Genomic DNA, 20,470 nt, shown 5'->3' with positions numbered 1-20,470 from the left:
TGTGTTTGGCTCTCCTGAATCCTGTATTTGGCTGAGGTGGGAATGAAAGCCATGACAGGACTCCTCCCTCATAACACACCTTTATCACTACAAGATTATCTTCAAGTTCCACATAGAGGCTAGTCTAGATCATCTTTCTTGGTTTAGAATCATACCGTATGTCTAGTTTAAATTTAGTTGGTTCTTATCTTGAGAATTTGTGAGTGCATGGCTTATTCATTTTCTTAGAAATAATGATACTTAAACATTGGTGATACCTGAACTTCATTTAAAAAAGTAGCCCAGAGGGTTCTAGAGTAAAATCTTTTTCTCTGTCCATCCTAACCCACACCAACCAAAATTCATACCCCAAGATAATTCTTGCTGTCAATTTTCATGTATTCTTCTTTATCAGCTAGTTATTGATATATAACAAACCACCCCAAGCCCAGTCACTTAAAAGTGTAAGTACTTTGGTTTTCTGAGTTGGTGCAGAAGTTTTTCAGTCTTGGCTGATCTCAGTCATACATGTGTGGTTAGGGGTTGTTTAGGACATGGCCAGCTTATGATGATCTGGCTGGGCATGGGTTGGATGTTGAGAACCTCCAACGTAGACCCTTCTCATTCAGAAGGTTAACCTGGACTTGTTCTCAGGGTGGCAATGGCCAGAGTCTGAGAGAAAGAGAACAGAAGCACAGAAGGACTCATGAGGTATGTGCTCTGAACTAGCAGACAGTCACTTCGGCCACATTCTAACGTTTAAGGCCAGCTCAGATTCAAGGAGTGAGCAGATAGGTTCCTCATCCCTATGGAAGAAACTGTAAAATCACCTTGTTAAGCAGAGATACAGGGAGGGGTGAAAGATCAGAGGTGCTTTTGCTATCAGTCCACTCTACCTTCAAACTCTACATTATGTATATATCAGTATACATATACATTATGTATATATCAATATACATAATATACACATGGGTATTTTTTCTTTTGTTTTCTTCTCTCTGCTTTAAATATTAACAAATATTTATTAAGCACACAGTGCCAGGTAGTATTTTAGTCACTTTTCTTGTACTCATTCATTTAATCCTTCCCCAAACTCTAGGAGATAGGTATTTAATTCTTGTTCCCATTGTACAAGTGAAGATACAGAGATGTTAAGTGACTTGCCAAAGGTCACCCAGCTGGTAGGAGTTGGAGCCAGGATTCAAGTGAAGATACAGAGATGTTAAGTATTTTGCCAAAGGTCACCCAGCTGGTAGGAGTTGGAGCCAGGATTCATTCAAGAAGACCAGTGTGACAAGTTGAGACCAGTTCTTAGCACTGTGGTTCTCTGTTTTCTGTGAACCTGATGCCATTTTATGTTTTTTACACAACATTCTACACCTTGCTCTAGTCTCTTGGAAATAAATCTTTGAGATTGTTTTGTAAAATTTCCTCATTATTTTTGGTGTGTATACCTACTTGGTTGTACTGATGTATATAAATCGTTCAGCTAATCCCTTATTTATGCACCCTCACGTTAGCTCAGATATTTTTCTGTTACAAACTGTATCTCACTAGATCTCTCAGTGTATTGGTTTATTAAATGAAACGAGAGGGTCAGTTTTACTGCTGAAGACGCAACTACCATGAATACTTACATTATGAATACAAAGTATTGAAATTTAAAAGTAATAGCTATGGTAATTATAAGAAAAAGAACAGAAATCTGATGGCATTAGAAGCTCTTACAGGTGTCCTTAGTTATTTTCACATAAAATGCTTACAGAATAACTAGGAGGGGCATGGATAATCTGAATGATAGCTAACTTGTTTAAATTGGTACTCATCAACTTATCCAATACAAACAGAAAATACATTTTATTTCAAGTGCCTACTTAATCAAATATTAGATAACACTCTGGACCATATTCTATTAAAACTGAAAATAAATACTGGAAGTATAAACAAATAAAACCTGAGACATCTGAAAAACATTTTCTAATAAACTCTTAGGTAAAGGAGGAGTTCAAAACTTCTTAAAATAAAGAATATCTAGGAAAATAATTATGAGATTCAACCAAGGAAGGAAATTCATGGTATTTAAAGACTAAAAATTACAAATTGCTATTCAATTCAAGAAATCATGAAAAGAAAAACATATCTATGCAGAACAAGTAGAATAATTAATAAACCTAAAAGCAGAATTGAATGAATTAATAAAGAACACCAGCAATGAAAAACAAATGTAAGAGTTGTACGTTTGAATAAAATCATTCTTTGAAGAACCATAAAAAAGATAAACAACAACAAATAAAACCGTAAGAGAGATAAACCATGAGTGAACCAAGCAAGTGAAAACAAGAAAAGAAAAACAAACAAAAATAAGATAAAATAAGCATTAGAAATAACTGCAGATGTCAGGATTAAATTATAATGATATGTTTTTATTGTATTTATGATAATATATTTGAAAACTAGGCTGAAATATCTAAGAAAATATAAATAACAAGATTTAGTAATACCATGAAAGAGATTACCAGAGTGATCCAGAAGATCCTTTTCAAAAAATGTACTAGTCCATACATATAGCTCCAAAGTGAAGTTTTTTTTTAAGTCCTGTTTTGTTGGCTCACATATTGAGCTGTTTCAAATCATATTTCATTTCCTCTTGCCCCCTTATCCTGTATTTCTACATTCTTTTCTCACTTTTTTCTTTTTCTTTGTTTTTTTTATCTGAAGTGTACTCTTTAATCCCCATTCCCAATATCCCCCATCTCTCCCAACCCATCTCTCCTCTGGTAACCATCTGTTTATTCTCTGTTAACAATCTGTTTCTTGGTTTGTCTCTCTCTCTTTCTTCCTTCACTCATTTGTTTTGTTTCTTAAATTCCACAGATGAGTGAAATCATATAGCATTTATCTTTCTCTGGCAGACTTATTTCTCCAAGCATTATACTTTCTAGCTCTATCGATGTGTAAATGGCAAGGTTTCATTATTTTTTATGGCTGAATTATATATACATATATATATATAATAAATAAATCACTTCTTGTCCATTTGTCTATCAATGAACACTTGGGTGGTTTCCATAGTTTGGCTATTATAAATAATGTTACAATAAACATAGGGGTACACGTATCCCTTTGAATTAGTGTTTTTGTATTTTGGGGGTAAATACCCAGTACAGCAATTACTGAGGAATCTCCATACTGTCTTGCACAGTGGCTTTACCAGTTTGCATTCTCATCAACAGTGCAAAACTGTTCCTTTTTCTCCACATCTTCACCAACAGTTGTTTCAACACTTGTTTTTTATTTTAGCCATTCTGACAGGTTCTGCTTGAGGTATGAGGTGATGTGTCATTGTAGTTTTCTTCCCATTTTCCTAATGATAAGTGATTTTGAGCAACTTTTCATGTGTCTGTTGACCATCTGTATGTTCCCTTTGGAGAAATGTCTGTTCATGTCTTTTGCCCATTTCTCAGTTGGATTATTGAGTTTTTTAGGGGGTATTGAATTATATTCATTGTTGGTGTGTTTTTTTTTTTTTAAGATTTTATTTATTTATTTGATGAAAAGAGAGATCACAAGTAGGCAGAGAGGCAGGCAGAGAGAGAGGGAGAAGCAGGCTCCTTGCTGAGCAGAGAGCCTGATGCGGGGCTCGATCCCAGGACCCTGAGATCATGATCTGAGCCAAAAGCAGAGGCTTAACACACTGAGCCACCCAGGCACCCTTAATTATATACATTCTTTATATATTTTGGATACTAATTCTTGTCAGAGATGTCATTTGCAAATATCTTCTGTTCAGTAGGTTGTCTTTTAGTTTTGTTGATGGTTTCCTTTGCTGTGTAGAAGGTTTTTATTCTGATGTAGTTCCAATAGTTCATTTTTGCTTTTATTTCCCTTGCCTCATGAGACAAAGCTAGAAAAATGTTGCTGTGGCCAATGTCAGAGAGATTACTGCCTGTGCTCTCTTCAAGGACTTTTATGGTTTCAGGTCTCACATTTAGGTCTCTAATCCATTTTGAGTTTATTTTTGCGTATGTTGAAAGGAAATGGCCCAGTTTTATTCTTTTGCATGTGGCTGTGTAGTTTTCCCAATGCCATTTGTTGAAGAGAATTTTTCCCATTATATATTCATCTTTCTTTTGTTGAAGATTAGTTGACCATATAATAGTGGGTTTATTTCTGGGTGTTCCATTTTGTACCATTGACCTATGCACCTATTTTTATGCCAGTACATAAAATTACTGTTTTAATTACTACTGATTTGTAATATAACTTGAAGTCTGGAATTGTGATACCTCCAGTATTGTTTCTCTTTTTCAAGTTTGCTTTGGCTGTTTGGGAATACTTGAGGTTCCATATAAATTTTAGGACTGTTTGTTCTAGTTCTGTGAAAAACCCTGTTGGCAGTTTTTTGAACCTCAAGGAACAGATTATTCTTTTACTAATGTACATCCTTGACTCTAGGAATCAAACCTTTCACAATTCCATAGAACTGAAATCAGGACACATTGCATAGTATATAATGGCCACATTTAATGTTGTATATTTCAATGTTTCTATAAAATCATCTGTTAAATTAATAATGCATTATAAAATGAGTAAAGTCATAGAAGGTGAATATGCTATTCAAATGGAGATAAATGTCAGCAAATAATCTTGCTCCCTTTCTCCTCAACACGCATATTTCATATAAATTTACCTGCCTGTTGGAGGCCATAGTACGGCTGGAGTCGAGGACCAAACCAGGCCCTGACTTGTGTCTCCTTCAAAGTCCGGACACCTTGACAAGGTTAAGGATGGGAAAGTTGTTTGCACTGAGAAAGGGTCTGTGCTATGTGTCGTGTGCTCGCCTTCGTGACTTCCCACACACTCTCCCTGCAGTAGGGAACAATGTGGCCAGAGTCCTGAGTTCTTAGTTAATCCTTGTTGTTCTGTACCTCCCATGATCCACTCCCTAGTTGATTGTCTTGCTAATGGCTTTAGCGGAAACTACTTGGGCTCACGAGGTTTGCTTGTAGTTAATGTAAACTTGTTATAGGAACTTGTGGTCATCTGACTAGGTACTGATGTAATGCTCCTCCTATTCTCGTTTGCCTTATAAATACTTGTAAGACGTGGAATAAATTTGGCACTGTTGGACATTCTCTTCAGTGTCCCTCCTGCCCCCATTTCTTTGTCTCTTAACTTTTTTTCATCATCCTCTTAGCCCCCACGGTTACCCTGGTTGATTCGTAGCGCTGGCCAGGACACCTGCCCTAAGGGCACCTGGGTGGCTCAGTGGGTTAAGCCTCTGCCTTCAGCTCAGGTCATGATCTCAGAGTCCTGGGATTGAACCCTGCATCAGGCTCTCTGCTCAGCAGGGAGCCTGCTTCTCCCTCTCTCTTTGCCTGACTCTCTACCTACTTGTGATCTCTCTCTCTGTGTCAAAAAACAAAATAAAAATCTTTAAAAAAATAAAAAAAAATTTATCTGCCCTAAAGAAATTTTAAGAATAGTTGCTTCATAAATGTGTGATTTTTCTCCCAGTAGACTGGAAATCTCCTTTGGTGAGGAAATGTACCTTTTGCTCCTATTTTTAACCTACCATAGAACAAAAACAAAATTTGGACAAATATAAGATGATGATACATGCTTTTGAGACAATGAAGGTCAGAGGCAAGATAGTCTAAAACCTCAGTCTAGTGTTCTTCTACCACTATATATCTATAGAGTTAGAACAAATTACTTCATTTCGAAGTCTTAGTTATTCATCTATAAAATGTGTGCAAAATAATAACTAGAGGGAAAGTATTAATCATGATAATTGAAATATGGTAATAGGAAAGCATTTGGTACAGTGGTGAACATACAGTAAGAGCTCAATTAATGGTCATGATGATGGTGATGGACTCTTCTTATAATTTCGAGTTTGCATCTCCTTAGACGGAATCTCCATGAGGGCAGGGGAATTTGTCTTGTTTATTGTTTTATCAGGTGCATTTCAAGTACTGGTTATCACATAGCAGGGATCAAATACCACCCGCTGAAGGGATGAATAAATTCCCCATGTTTGCCAAGCACAATTTGCTTAGTCTGTCTTAAAATAACTCAGCAGTGAGTATGTTCATCATTGCAACACTAAACAAGATTTTATTTCTTCTCCTGTTAATAAAGGTTTGGTTTAAGAGGATTTGATAAGCACACATTTATCTTTTATATGTGCCATACCTTTAGTTCTTCTGGCAGTTTTTCTCATTCGGTGTCAAAAAGAAAATATGTGTTGGGGAAATTTTTCTATCAATATTTTGTAGTAATAAAAGAAGCTGAATGAAATACACTGGAGACTGACAGAAGAAAAAAAATATAGCCCAGCATCTGGGTAGTATGATTAATTTTTTTAACACAAATTTGTTCATTTCTCGTGTGCCTCCATTCATCTTCCATTACTCCATTCTAATAATGAGTTTCAAAGATGAAAATAATTATTTCGCCAAAAATATAATTTAGTGCAGGGGCTATATTAGTTTTAAAAAGACACGAGCTGTCACGGGCTTGAAATTGTCATCAAATTCCTTCGATTTAATGGTCATTTAAAGAGCTACCCTCCCTCCTTTTGCTGAGGATGAATGTGAAGGCGCACATCCAGGGAGAGCGCCAATCAATTTAGTAGTTAATGATTATTGTTTCCATTTCAGTGTTTACATTTTCCTCTCCTAATGCGGTGTTGTACGATTTACGGGAAGAGGCACCACTCCCTCAGACCTGGGGCATGTGTGAGCGTTTCTTTGCTTATTCTTCATGGAGGCATCTAGTCAGAATTTAACAGAGGAACAACAACTGGAGAGATCTTCGCCCGCCCCTGTGAACACAAGAAAGTAATCTCAGAGAGTTGGCGCTAACACAGCACCATGCACCAGGCAAATACGGCATAAAGTTTATCTTTACATTTATTTGCAAATGTGTACAGATATGCTTCATATAAATTAATCCTCCATTTCATTATAAGGAAAGAATTACGTCTGTGGTCAAAAGTGATGGTAGAGGGGGAGAGCTAATCTGATTTAGCGCAGCATGTGAAAAATTAATTGGAAGTCAGAACTCCATAGTGTTTATTATAAAGTAATTTCACACCAGCTCAGGATTAGCATGGGAACGGGTGACAATAGGTCATCACTATGTTAATTGAAAGACAGCATGCTTTGTAAGGAGGGAGGGAGAAAGAGAAGGAGAGACGGAAAGAGAGATTGAGGGAGAGAGAGAGACGGATTGATTGATTTAGAGATTCAGGATGTAATATGAATTGATGGTGGTTAGGGACAAGGAATATAGAAAGGATGGGACCCCACTGAAAAAGATGACCTTTTGTGAACTCAAGCGGATAGGCTCAGCAAACGTAAGTCTGGTGACGTGAAACTCTGAGACCCTCCGAGATCCCTGAAGAGTGAAATGTTTTCCAGTTGCTGCACCTTTTAGATGGCTGTCTTGTAACTGAAGACACTGGCGAGCTGTCTGGAGTGGATGTGGGAGTCGGCAGAGGAAGGGAATATAGCTTAGGCCCAGGGCCAGGGGCTTAAAGTTCTCCTCATCTTCTGTTCTCTGAGGACACGGCTGGAAGGATTAGTGCAGCAGCATTAGTGGTAAAGTGAGGGCATCTTTCATTACCAGCCTCAGGGTTAAGAAAGCCAACACCGGCAGACAAGTAACAGAAAACAGCCTGTCATTTGGACATCCTGCTGACTGAGCAGTCACGTCAGGCTCAGCCTTCTAGTTGAGTGCAGGACCCACAAGCATCTTCCCCGGGCAGCCACTTGTGATCCAGCACACACCGGCCTCCCACCCCTGAACTGCCAGCTGGAGTGTGCAGCCTGGGCCCCCACCCCCAGCAATCCAGCGCCTGAAAGAGTAAATAAAGTGCTTTTCCTGGGGTATTTGCATACTGGACGGAGGCGTTAAAGAGGTCCTATGGCTAGTCAATCAGGCCACAGACACCCATCCCAGGTGACATGGTGGGCGAGAACTCTGTCATTAACCACAGTCATTGCTAAGGTCTGGGCTAGGAATTCGCCAAGGGTTTTTTAAGGGCCTATTTAGCCAGAGCGGCCCCACCTTGGTTGAACAGCCATCTTGTTGTTTATGCAGTAAAACTTAAATTGAACCTGCCCTCCCCAGGGGAACTTACTTAAAGCAAGTCCGGGAAACCAGTCCCAGGTAACAAAGCCCGAATGCAGGGTGGGTCAGGTCAGGTGGAGATAATGGCCCGAATGCCCGGATGAGTTGGGTCAGGTGGAGACATCCAATCAGTAAAGCATGTATACTGTCTCCCTAGTTACCAAGGAGTATGGGCCTCGCCTTTTGGGCACCAATTCTGACCAAGGTGATAGGCTAGTTCAAATAGCTCCTATGGGGTGAATTGTAATTCCACTGGCCACCCGTGTGGGACCTAGCATGACTGTGCAGCTTTCTCTGTGTGTTATAATCTCATTGGCCACCCGTGTGTGGCCAGGCCCAACCACATGACCTTTGCTCTATAAAAGTTAGTCTGTAAGGTCGGGGTGTGTGTGTGTGTGATCTCTTTGCAAGAGACGACCCTGGCTGGTCAGTTAGATTCTCGATGCTTGGTGTGAAATAAAACTTTGCTTGACCTTCGCTTTGTATCAGTCTCTCTCCTTTCACCATGGACCCTATAGTGTAAATATGCATTTCCATCTATAAACAAACAAATGAAATGTAGAATGAAGTAGCAGTATTTAACCAAGCTAGAAACTGACCCAAGCCAATCAAACTCACAGAAACAGAGGGGATAGAAACTAGTGTGGATTGGCAGGTAAGTGGTGTGTGTGGGGGGGGGGTCCTGTGTGTGGGTAGGAGGCGGGGCAAGTGGGGCACCCTGGAGCCGGAGGAGTCAGGGACTTTTATGTGTAAAGGGAAGAAATCATCTTTTAGGATTCTGCGATTCTATGTGGTATGAACTGATGAGTGTGACCTTTCGGCCTACCCTTTCTTGCGGGAAGTTTGCAATCCAGGCTGACACAAGCTGTTGTAATATGTTAATTTTGACCCAACTCTGCTACAAATACTAACAGTGATCTCCAAGACCTTTTCACTTAGAAATATAGTCCTTTGGACATAACTTTCAGTGCTAAGTATGCCGGTGAAGTGTACTAGCCTTTCTAATGAAGGTCAAAATTAAAACAAAACAAAACAAAATATAAAACAAGTAAAGAAAAAGTGGTTTTTAGAGAAATGGGAACTCCACAGAGGTTGTCAATCCTGAAGTTAGCAGTCCAGACACAATCCTTTGTTCTGCATTCTTTTAGGAAGTTTTGTTCCTTGGAAGAGCATGGTGGGAGGTCAGCTGGAAGTTATCTGGAAAAAATTGAGTGGAGATGAATTCAGACAGAATGGGATGAAGCTGGAAACTCCTGTAAAGGAGCGAGGTATAATTTTAGAGGCAGGGCAGACATAAGCAAGACAGGATTACCCAGCAGAGAGTGTTCTGTGACACTGGGTCAACACTCATTTATTCAAGGGCTGACCAGGACGGGTCACATGCTGCAGTGCCTACTAAGGCCATCAGGTACTAGAAACACGTGAAGCAGTGAAGCCAGGGCTTCTGAGGATGGCAGTGAACTGGGAAAACAAGCAGTGGTTACTCAGCCCTATTGATCGTTGCTACATCAAAGGGGGGGGACCAAAGATGTGTGGTCTAAGAGGAGACAGAGAAATATTTGTGTGTGAAATTTCCCAATTCCAATGTTTGAAATCACTGTGTGGACCTAACAAGAACTATCTATGAACAGGATATGGCCTTATGATCATAGTCTGCTACAATGGGTCAGGGGCAAACCCCCTGATCCTCCTATTCTTCTTTGAAATAGATTTGCTAGAAGGTGTTCTTCCTTCAGTTCACGGCTTACAAAATTGATGTTTGTTAATATTACATATCATTCATTACATTTTAAAATGTAAAGGTTAAGTGAGTTTTCCCCCGCTCTCCTATGAGTGAATCTCAATCTCCAATTCTCTGGTAAAATAAAAGGCAAATATGGAATATGGGTTCTGTGACACACATAAACTGAAAAATGTTGAGTAAGAATGCTGGAATTCCAGCATTGTATCTTTTTATTCATCCTTAAAGATAAAGAATAAATGTTCTTTGTTTTAGATTAGGAATTCTCTTTTTGTTTCTTATTTATTATTAAAGTATGATTGACATACAATGTGTGTTAATTTCAGGTATACAACAAATTGATCAGATAATTCTATACATTACTTATTGCTAACCATGATAAGTGTGGTCCCCATCTGTCGCCATATAAAGTTATTATAATATTATTGACTATATTCCCAGTGCTGTATTTTCATCTCTAGGACTTACTTAATTTATAACTGGAATTTTGTACCTCTTAATCCTCTTAATTCATCTATTTTACCATTTCCTCCCCTCAGCTCCCTTCTGGAGCAGGAATTCTTAACGTTGGGTTCACTCATGGGCTCCAGTTGGGCGCTAAGCTTTTTTAAATTGTACCCATAATGTTGAATGCAAATGTGGGTTGTATACTTTTCTTTTTGGGGAAGCAGAGGCCATAGCTTTCATTGGTTCCAAAAAGGAGTCCATATCTCCTCCCCAAATGTTAGTATCTACTACTTTAGACCCTATTGATACTCTGTAACTATACTCCAGGAAAAAATGTGCATTTTCTGTGTTTCAACTATATCTCTTGGGGTTCACAGTTAGGAAAATAAAAATGACAAGGAAATTATCTATCATTCCTTTAACACATAAACTTTAAAGTTACATATGGGATGAGTGTGTAAGGTCATCAAGACAATCATTGGTAAGTTTTTTTTCTGAACAGGTCAAATTAGGTTATACGTTTAACTAGACATGTATTTAAGAGTTGGTGGAATGCATACTTTCCTAGACTTTATACTTTTTAGATAATATGCTAGGTGAACATTTGTCATTCTTTCTAGCTGCCTAGACTATGAACCGTCTTAGATTTTAAGAATTCATAGAATTAATTGAAGGACTTCATTTAAACTCCTAGCACACAGAGTGAGATTAAGAAGTAAAGAACTCAGCCTTGATCAGCTAAATCGATAATTACATTAAAGTAATCCCTCCTGGAACTAAGTTTCTTCAGAAGGTAAACTAAATGTTCTCTGGAGCCATTATCCAGGACTTCAAGTTCTTTTGTAGTTTTTCACAACAAATATACAATCCAGAATGAAAAACAAGATTAAAAAAGGTAGAAACTGACCAGAAACCAAGAGACAAAACACACAAACTATTCAAAGAGGCCCACAGAAAATATAGATTTTAGACTAATTAGTCTTAAAATGAGCATGATTAATATAAGTTCCAGAAATTATATAATAAGGTGAAGAATTTCAGAAGAGAGTAGAAATATACTCTTTCTGGAATCAAATAAAAAATATAGAACTGACAAATTCTCCCAATTAAGAGATCAATGGGCATGTTTAACTGCAGGTTAGATTCAGCAGGAGAGAGTATTCAAGGGAAATACAGGTCAGAAAAAAATATCTTGACTAAAGTGGAGGCAGTAGATTGACAAGTTCAAGAAAGGGCATTAGAGGCATAATGGGATGCTGGGAAAAATTACCATATATGTAATTGAAATAGAAGGAAGAGATGAGAGAGAAAGTGAGGAAGAGAGAATGAACGGGAGGAAAAAAGTTTGAGGGATTAATGTGACAAAATTGTGCAAATGAAAGCTATCAAGTAACATATTCAAGAAGTGTCATGATCCCCAGAGTAAATACAAAGAGAACTATATAGGGACACAGAATAGAGGTATAAAACAGAATGAAGAATAATGAAAGGGTACACATGTGGATAGACTTAAATGAATGATGATTGATTATTAAAAATACATATAATAATATATATGAACCATAACATTAGGATGCAAGATGGGAACATTAAAATGTTCTAAGCTCCTTCGACTGTTTGGGAAGTAGTAGGTTATATTAAACTCTAATAAAGTCAATAATGTGTGTTGTAACTTCCATTCACTCAGGTTGACTGTGAAAGCACACATCCAGGGAGAGCATCAATCAATTTAATAGTTAATGACTATTTTGAGGCCTCAAAAGATATGAAACAAAAATTGATAGAACTAAGGATAGAAAAAGTTAGAGAGACATAGAGGGAGATTCCAAGACACTTCTCTCTCAGTAATTGATAGAAAAAAACTGCAAAATGATTAATAAAAACAAGTGTTAGCAAGAATGTGGACAAAATGTTACTTTTATGAACTGCTGATAGAAATGAAAATTGTGAAGACTTTATAAAAACAATCTGTAAGTGCTTCTGGGACCCTCAGTTGGTTAAGTTTCTGAATCTTGGTTTGATCTCAGGTCACGATCTCATGGGTCATGGGGTTGAGCCACAGTGGGGCACTGTGCTTAGCAGGGAGTCTGCTTAAGAGTTCTGTCTCCCTCTATCCAAAATCTATAAAGAACTTAGCAAACTCAACACCCAAAGAACAAAGAATCCAATCAAGGAAAGGGACAGAGGACGCGAGGAGACATTTCTGCAAAGAAGACACCCAGATGGCCAATAGACACATGAGAAAGTGCTCCACATCACTCGGCATCAGGGAAATACTACTCAAAACCACAGTGAGATACCACCTCACAACAGTCAGCATGGCTGAAATTTACAAGTCAGGAAATGACAGATGCTGGCGAGGATGCAGAGAAAGGGGAACCCTCCTACACTGTTGGTGGGAATGCAAGCGGGTGCAACCACTCTGGAAAAGTGGTTTTAAGATTTATTTATTTATTTATAGTAGATTGAAAAGTTCAAGAAAGGGCATTAGAGGCATAATGCCGGGATGCCGGGAAAAAGAATTCATAGAATTAATTAAAGGACTTCAATCAATGATGTGGATGGAAGGAGAAGGTATTATGCTTAGCAAAATAAGTCAATCGGAGAAAGACAACTGTCATATGATCTCCCTGATATGAGGAAGTGGAGAGGCAATGTGGGGGGTTTGGGGGGTAGGAAAGGAATAAATGAAACAAAATGGCATCAGGAGGGAGACAAACCATGAGACTCTTAATCTCACAAAACAAACTGAGCATTGCTGGGGGGAGGGGGTTAGGGAGAGGGTTGTTGGGTTATGGACATTGGGGAAGGTATGTGCTATTGTGAGTGCTGTGAAGTGTGTAAGCCTGTTGATTCACAGACCTGTGCCCCTGGGGCTAATAATACATTATATGTTGATTAAAAAAATTTAAAAAAAGAACAAATAGAATATGAACATTAAAAAAATAGAAAGAGTTCTGTCTCCCTCTACCACCCCATTCACATGTTCACACTCTTTCTCTGGAATAAATAAATAAATCTTAAAACAACAACAACAACAACAACAATCTGCAGTTCCATAGAGGTTTATAATAAATTACCATATGCCTCAGCAATTCCTTTTTAGGTATGTTATCAAGAGACATAAAAATATAGTCTACAATTGGACTATATGATTGTTCATAGCAGGGTCGTTCAAAATGGTCAAAACTGGAAATTCAAGTGGTTGTCATCTGATGAATGGTTACATAAAATGTGGTATATCCATACAATGAGTTGTTAGTTGACCATAAAAACGGATGATGTTTTAATACATGTTTTAACATGGATGAATCGTAAAGAAAATTAAGTGAAAGAAGCCAGACCTCAAAACTGCATACTGTATGATTCAATTTATATGAGCTGTCCAAAATAGGAAAATCCATAGAGACAGAAAGTAAATTACTTATTGTCTATTACTTATGAGAAGATTCACAGAAAATGAGAAATAAATTCTTTTTTCTGCAGAGATGGAAATGTTCTAAAATTAATTATGGTGGTTAGTTATGGTTGGACAACTCTATGTATATACTATAAACAATTGTATACATTAAACAAATTGTGAATTTTATCTAGGTACAACTGTTATTTTTTAAAATGACAACACAGTTTCCACTTGGTTCTCTTAGGACACTTGCTCTTGGAACCCAACTGTCATGTGGCAAGGAAGCCCAAACTAACCACAAGGAGAGGCCACACGTTGGTGTGACAGCTAACAGCTGTAGTTGAGATCCCAAGTGACAGCATGCATCAACTTCCGGACTTGTGACAGCATCAGCATCACCTTCACATTTTTTAGCCTCAGCCTTTGAGTCTTCCCAGTGACACTCCAGACTCTGGGTGGCAGAGATGCCAGCCCCACTGTGCCCCTTCTGAATTCCTGACCCACATAATCAGTGAGCATAATATAATGGTTTGTATGCCACACACAAAGTAAAAAAGAGGGAAAGATAACTAATGTAAATTGGGATGCCTAGTGCCTCAGTCAGTTAAGTGTCTGCCTTCAACTCAGGTTATAATCCCAGGGTCCTGGGATGGAGTCCCACATTTGGGTGCATGTTCAGCCATGTTCAGTTGCTTCTCCCTCTGCCTGCCTTTCCCCCTGCTTGTGCTCTCTCTCTCTCACTCTCTCTCTCTCTCTGATGAATAAATAAGCAAACAAATAAATAAATAAAATCTTTTAAAAAAATCCAAATGTATAATAGAGTGATTAACAATGACAAACTTGGTTTCTCAATAAGAATAATAAAATTGATAAATTCCTGGAAAGACAGATGAAGAAAAAGATTGAAGAAAGCCCAAATTATTAATATGAGAAACATGAAAGGGAACATTGCAATAGGTCTTACAGACACTAAGAAACATAATAAGATGTTTTGATATTCTTTAAATAAATATATTTGAAATTTAATTGAGGTAGACAAATTCCTAGAAAACCAGTTTACACACACTGAAGAAGAAATAATACTATTATTTATTAAAGAAATTGAATCTATAAATAAAAGCCTTACCACAATGAGAACTCCAAGTCCAATTGTATTCACTGTTGAATTCTAGTAAGCATTAAAGAAAGAAATAATGTCAGTTTTTGACAATAATATTCCAGAGAAGAGAAAAAAGTCAGCCCTTCTCAACTCATATTATGAAGGCAGCATGACTTTCATACCATGTCCTGTAAATAACATTGTAAAGAAGGGACAATTACAGACTAAACTTTTCAAATGTAGATGCAAAACTTGCCATAAAATAGTACAAAGCCAAGTCCAGAGAGGACAGAACTCAAGACCATATTGAGATTATTTCAGGAATGCAAGTTTCCTTTGACATTTGAAAGCCCTTGATATTACATGTTATTAAAATGAGAAAAATCATGATTATTTCAATTTGTTCAGGAAAAACATTTGATAAAATTAAACTTCTACTTATAATTAAGAACAATTAGCAAAACAGGAATAAAATGCTTTTCTGTCTGATAAAGATTACCCTTAAAAAACAAAATCTATAGCAAATACATTACCTAATACTGAGATATTTAAAACTTTCTTTATAGGTTGGAAACAAAGAATGATCACATTTATTTCTGTTCAGCATTGTACTAGAGGCTTATGTGGTGCAAAAAATAAGAAAAGAATAAAGGGTGTAAGAGGTAGAACATAAGATATAAAACTGGCATTATTTGTAAGTATCATAGTCACATACATAGAAAATCCAAAAGAATATAAAATTAAAGTATTATAATTAATAAACAAACTTAGCAAGTTCACTGGGTATATCAATATGCAAAAATAAATTGGTTTTGCCATTACAAGCAAAATGTCATCCAAAAAAAAAAGAAATTAAAGAATGATACACATGGGGCGCCTAGGTGGCTCAGTTCATTAAGCGTCTGCCTTCAGCTCAGGTCATGATCCCAGAATCCTGGGATAGAGCCCTGCTCAGCAGGGAGTTTCCTTCTCCCTCAGTCTCTCACCACTCTCTCTTTCTCTTTCTCAAATAAATAAATAAAATCTTAAAGAAAAAGAATGATATGGTGCCTAGGTGGCTCAGTTGGTTAAGCAACTGCCTTTGGCTCAGGTCATGATCCTGGAGTCCTGGAATCAAGTCCCACATCAGGTTCCTAGCCCCACTGGGAGTCTGCTTCTCCCTCTGACCTTCTCCCCTCCCATGCTCTCTCTCTCTCAAATAAGTAAATAAAATCTCAAAAAAAAAAAAAAAACAAACCAGGAAAGAAAAAGAATGATATACAAAGGCACTTAAATTTTGAAATATCTAGGATAAATTCAATAAAATCTTTTGAAAAAGAACCACAAATATTATGTTCATGAATTGGAAAGTCAGATATTATAAAGAGGTCAGGTTATTACAAAGTGCCAGATTCAATACAATCCCAATTAGATCATGAGTTTTTTTCTTTTTTCAGAAAATAATAGGCTGAAGGTTAACATTTTTGTGAAAATGCAGATGGGCAAATTAAGTCAAGAGTACCCTGAAGAATGAAAGCCAAGTTATAATACTAGATCTATAGACAAAAAATGTACAAAGTTACATTATTAAGATGGTGTAATCTTGGTACAAGGATAGACAGTGGGCAATAGGCAGAGCCTCCCACCTCCAGTAAAATGAACACAGTCCAGAAATTGACCCTCATACAAAGAGTGGAATTTCAGAGTAAGAAAAGTGTATTTATTTCAATAAATAATGATCAATCAGTCAGATACCTTTATGGGAAAAAAAATAGAAAAAAACTTGATCCTTACCTGTCATGGCTGGTGCGACAAATTGACCAGGCACGTGAGGGTAAGAGGATGAAGAAAAGAACTCGAGAAACAGAGAGATGGGGGCAGGAGGAGCACTGAGGAGGATGTCCAACAGTGCTAAGTTTATTCAAAGCATTAAGGCCATATATATAGTGATATTACAATAGGAGAAGCAATACAGCTATGTCTAGTTAAACAACCACAAGTTCCCAATAATTAACTATAAGCAGACCTTGTGACGCCAAATGGCTGATGCCAGTACAATTGTTCTGTATTGATACAGCAAACCTGAAAGTAATTTATGGGCTCTACTAGGGCAGCAAGGACCAGCCATGAACTTATGACCCCAACCGAATTGTTCTCATTTGTTTAGTATGGGAAGTCACATAGGCAAGCGCACAACACCTAGCAAAGACCCTTTCTCAGTGCTACTCAACTTTTCCCATCCTAAGCCTTTTGTTAGGTTATTCAGACTTTAAAGGAGGCACAAGTCAGGGCCTGGTTTGGTCCTAGTCTCAAGCCTTATTGCGGCCTCCCACACTTACCTCACACTATATAGACAAATAATACCAGGTAGACTGCAGATCTAAATGTAAAAGATAAAAAAATTAGATTCTGAAAAATAACATAGAGTTTGACTTGATTTCAACAGTACTGGTAGATCACAAATTACAAAGAAGAGGATTGATAAATTACATTACAGACAACTAGAACTTATATTTTCAAAAGACACCATGTTTGTGTTTTGCTGGGTACATTCTAATGAAATGCAAAACAGAGAGCTGTAGATGTATCCTGATTGAAACAATAGACCTGGTCTTGAAATTAAAGTGACTAACCAAGTCACCCTGGCTGAGGCGTTTCTGAGGTGTGGCACTTTAAAGGCTGAAACCTAAGAAAACATAGGCAAAACTAGTGAATAGGCTCTTTACTGCAAAGGATATTCCAACTGATTGACAAGCATATAAATAGGGCTCAATTTCATTATTGATAAAATAAAAATTAAGTCCACAGTAATACATTTTTGTATGCTTAGAATGGCTAAAATAAAATAACCAACATTATCAAGTGATATATGGAGTGTTGTCAAAGATATTGACAAGCGTGTATGAAATCCTTATCATTGATAGTGGAAGTGCAAATTGGTTCAACAACTTGAAAAGCTATTTGGCACTATCTACTTAAGTTCAACATATATGAACACTATAATCCCATCAATCTACACTTAATTTTTGCAACAGAAATACATATACTTATGAATCCAAAGATGTGTTCAAGTATGTTCATAGCAACATTATTCTTGATAAACAAAAGATGAAACCAACATAAGTGCTCTTCAAGGAAGAATGGAAAAATTGTGGCATACTTATATAATAAATATCCTTTAAATATCTAAAAATCTTCTGACTTTCAGGATTTCCTACTTCCTACTCCTGTTTCAAAGTCTTATGTGTATTTCTTTGCATATGAATGGGGTGTCTTTTGAGGGGAAGTTCTAAAATTTTCAAGGTGTTCTTAAAGGCATCCATGCCCCATGTGGGTTAATAATCTCTTTCGTGGGTTGATTCAATGAATACTGACCAGTATTTCTTGAAGAGTACTGAAGAGTCTTTTAAGATGTTCTATGGAAATAGCTCGATTTGAATACATTTAGGTGACACTGCTAAATATAACAGGTCTTTTGATGATAAGCATACTTAAGACTTTTATAGCAGCTCTGCTGTGAAGAATCATGTGTTATTTTGGTCATTTTAGTATCCACAAACTAGTTTAACAAAAGAACTGAAATCACCTTCTCCCAACAGTTTTTGTTTTTAAAGATATCTGATATATTAAAGGACTGGTCTTTCCTACAAAATATTTTAGGAAACATTGATTTATAACAATTCTGGGTGAGGAGCCATTAAATGAATGACTATGAAAAATACCTAAGAATTGAAACATGACTCCATTAATTAAACTACTGAGTGCAAACCCCGGGTATTTGCTGAAATCACCCTGCGTGTGTTTACACACAGTTGACTCAATACTCTACTATGTTTATAAGGAATCCAGTTCCTGCCCTAATATTTCATAAGTTCCCAGAAGTTTGCTCATTTCTGGGTCTGGGCTTCTTCCCTTGAATTGTGTGTAATAGATCTTAACTGATGTTGGTTGCAGTTGACTAAGGATATAAAAGCCTAGAAAAGGAGACATCTTAAAACTTGTTGAGATCCTTGTTCTCAAAAGTCCTTCAGCCCCTTGATCACTAAAAGTTTTTTCACTGGCCACTTGTCAAAGTTTTTGACTTCCTAGAATAGGACTCTAATTATTCTCTCCCTCTCATCCTCCCTTCTTTTCAGAGCTTCTCTCTCTTCATTCCACATTTCCTCTTTTTATCCCATAGAGAGTTGTTCAGTTATCACCTGTTTCCATCTATGACCTAGGATCTCATGTTCTACTCCTTAAGGGCTTACTGAGCTCTGTTCTAAACAAATTCCTCTTTTTTTGTTTTTATTTTTCCTTTCTACTAGCCACCAAGTTCTTATTGAGTATCTCCCATGTGTCAGGATATTGGTATCTATTTTGCTTTTTATTTGGACTGTAGTTCTGTGCAACTGTGACTTTCTCTTCTCTCTTCTTCCTGTCTCTAAAAGTTTTATATCCACATACAAAGGCTGTCATTTAAAAATATTTTTCATAGAACACAACACCTTTTCTTGGGATGGAACTGAGAAATGTATATCACAAGGTAGAAAAAAATGTGTAGGCATGACATTCCCTGTGTACAATATTAAATCTTTCTTTAGGATGCAATGGTTCAAGCATTTCGACTTAACCATTTCATATTTGCTATTGTAATGATTATTTTCTTGGCCATAAGACTGACAAAAGTGTTTATATGTATTACTTAATCCAGTCTTCAAAACCATGTACTCACATAGAAAGAGAAGGAAGACAAATCACTTCTTTCTATCTCTTGTCTTTCTCACCTCTATGGATAAATAATCACAAAGTCATCTTCCTACAGCCACTTTCATTTGGTGATGTAGAAATGTATTCTTCACAATGTGTGTGATATTCATTCATTGATTTATTCATCTACTCTTTAACTCACCAAACATATGCTGAGTCCTTCCAAGAACTATGCTAGATAATAGATCATAAATTAGTCCATGACAGTTGGTGTTGGGGTTTGTAGCTTCTCCCCTTTCAGGATGGCTCCTTCACTAGTTTGGGTTATCTTTTATCCTTGAAACAAATGACAAAAGTTGAATCAAATAATTTATTTAGACATTTGATTGGTAATAGCTTTAACTGAGAAAATTTTCACTTAGGAGATTGGTGCCTCTGTGACCAAAATGCTCCTTTCTTCATGACTATCTGCTGTGAAGTTGTTCGTATATTTCAGAATTCCCTAAAGGACCTAACAGAAGTAAAGACCATCATGTTAGACTGAGCTTTACTCCATGAGCAGGGAGCATCTTTGAGCTGAATTCTCTCTTCCAGGATAATGAAATTTCATGTGAGGCATTTGGTGTTCTGGGATTCAAAAAGGTTATCAGCCAAGCATTTATAATAAAAGTCCTCCCTGCTTTTCCCTTGCATGCACTGGGAAGATGGGAGTGCTATCAGTTTGACATTTCTGTCAGAACTGGTATTTGAACCACTGGATGATTCTGACAAATGCCACTGCTGTCATTGGCTCAGTTTTAATTATACCTGACTGAAGCTTTCAATGGCAGCAGCAGAAAACTTAATTAGTTGGAGTCCAGAGCATGAGCTGGCTGGAGGATTCCCAAAGTGTATATGGGCTTTTGGTGGAGAAATGACCATGTTTAAACCTCCGCCCTTGGCAGGGAACAGTCAAGGCTGGACAGTTTTCAAAACCTCTAAGAATTATCGATCA

This window comes from Mustela nivalis (genome assembly GCF_964662115.1).
Source record: "Mustela nivalis genome assembly, chromosome: 7".
Taxonomy (NCBI): Eukaryota; Metazoa; Chordata; class Mammalia; order Carnivora; family Mustelidae; genus Mustela; species Mustela nivalis.
This window is presented reverse-complemented; position numbering follows the sequence as displayed.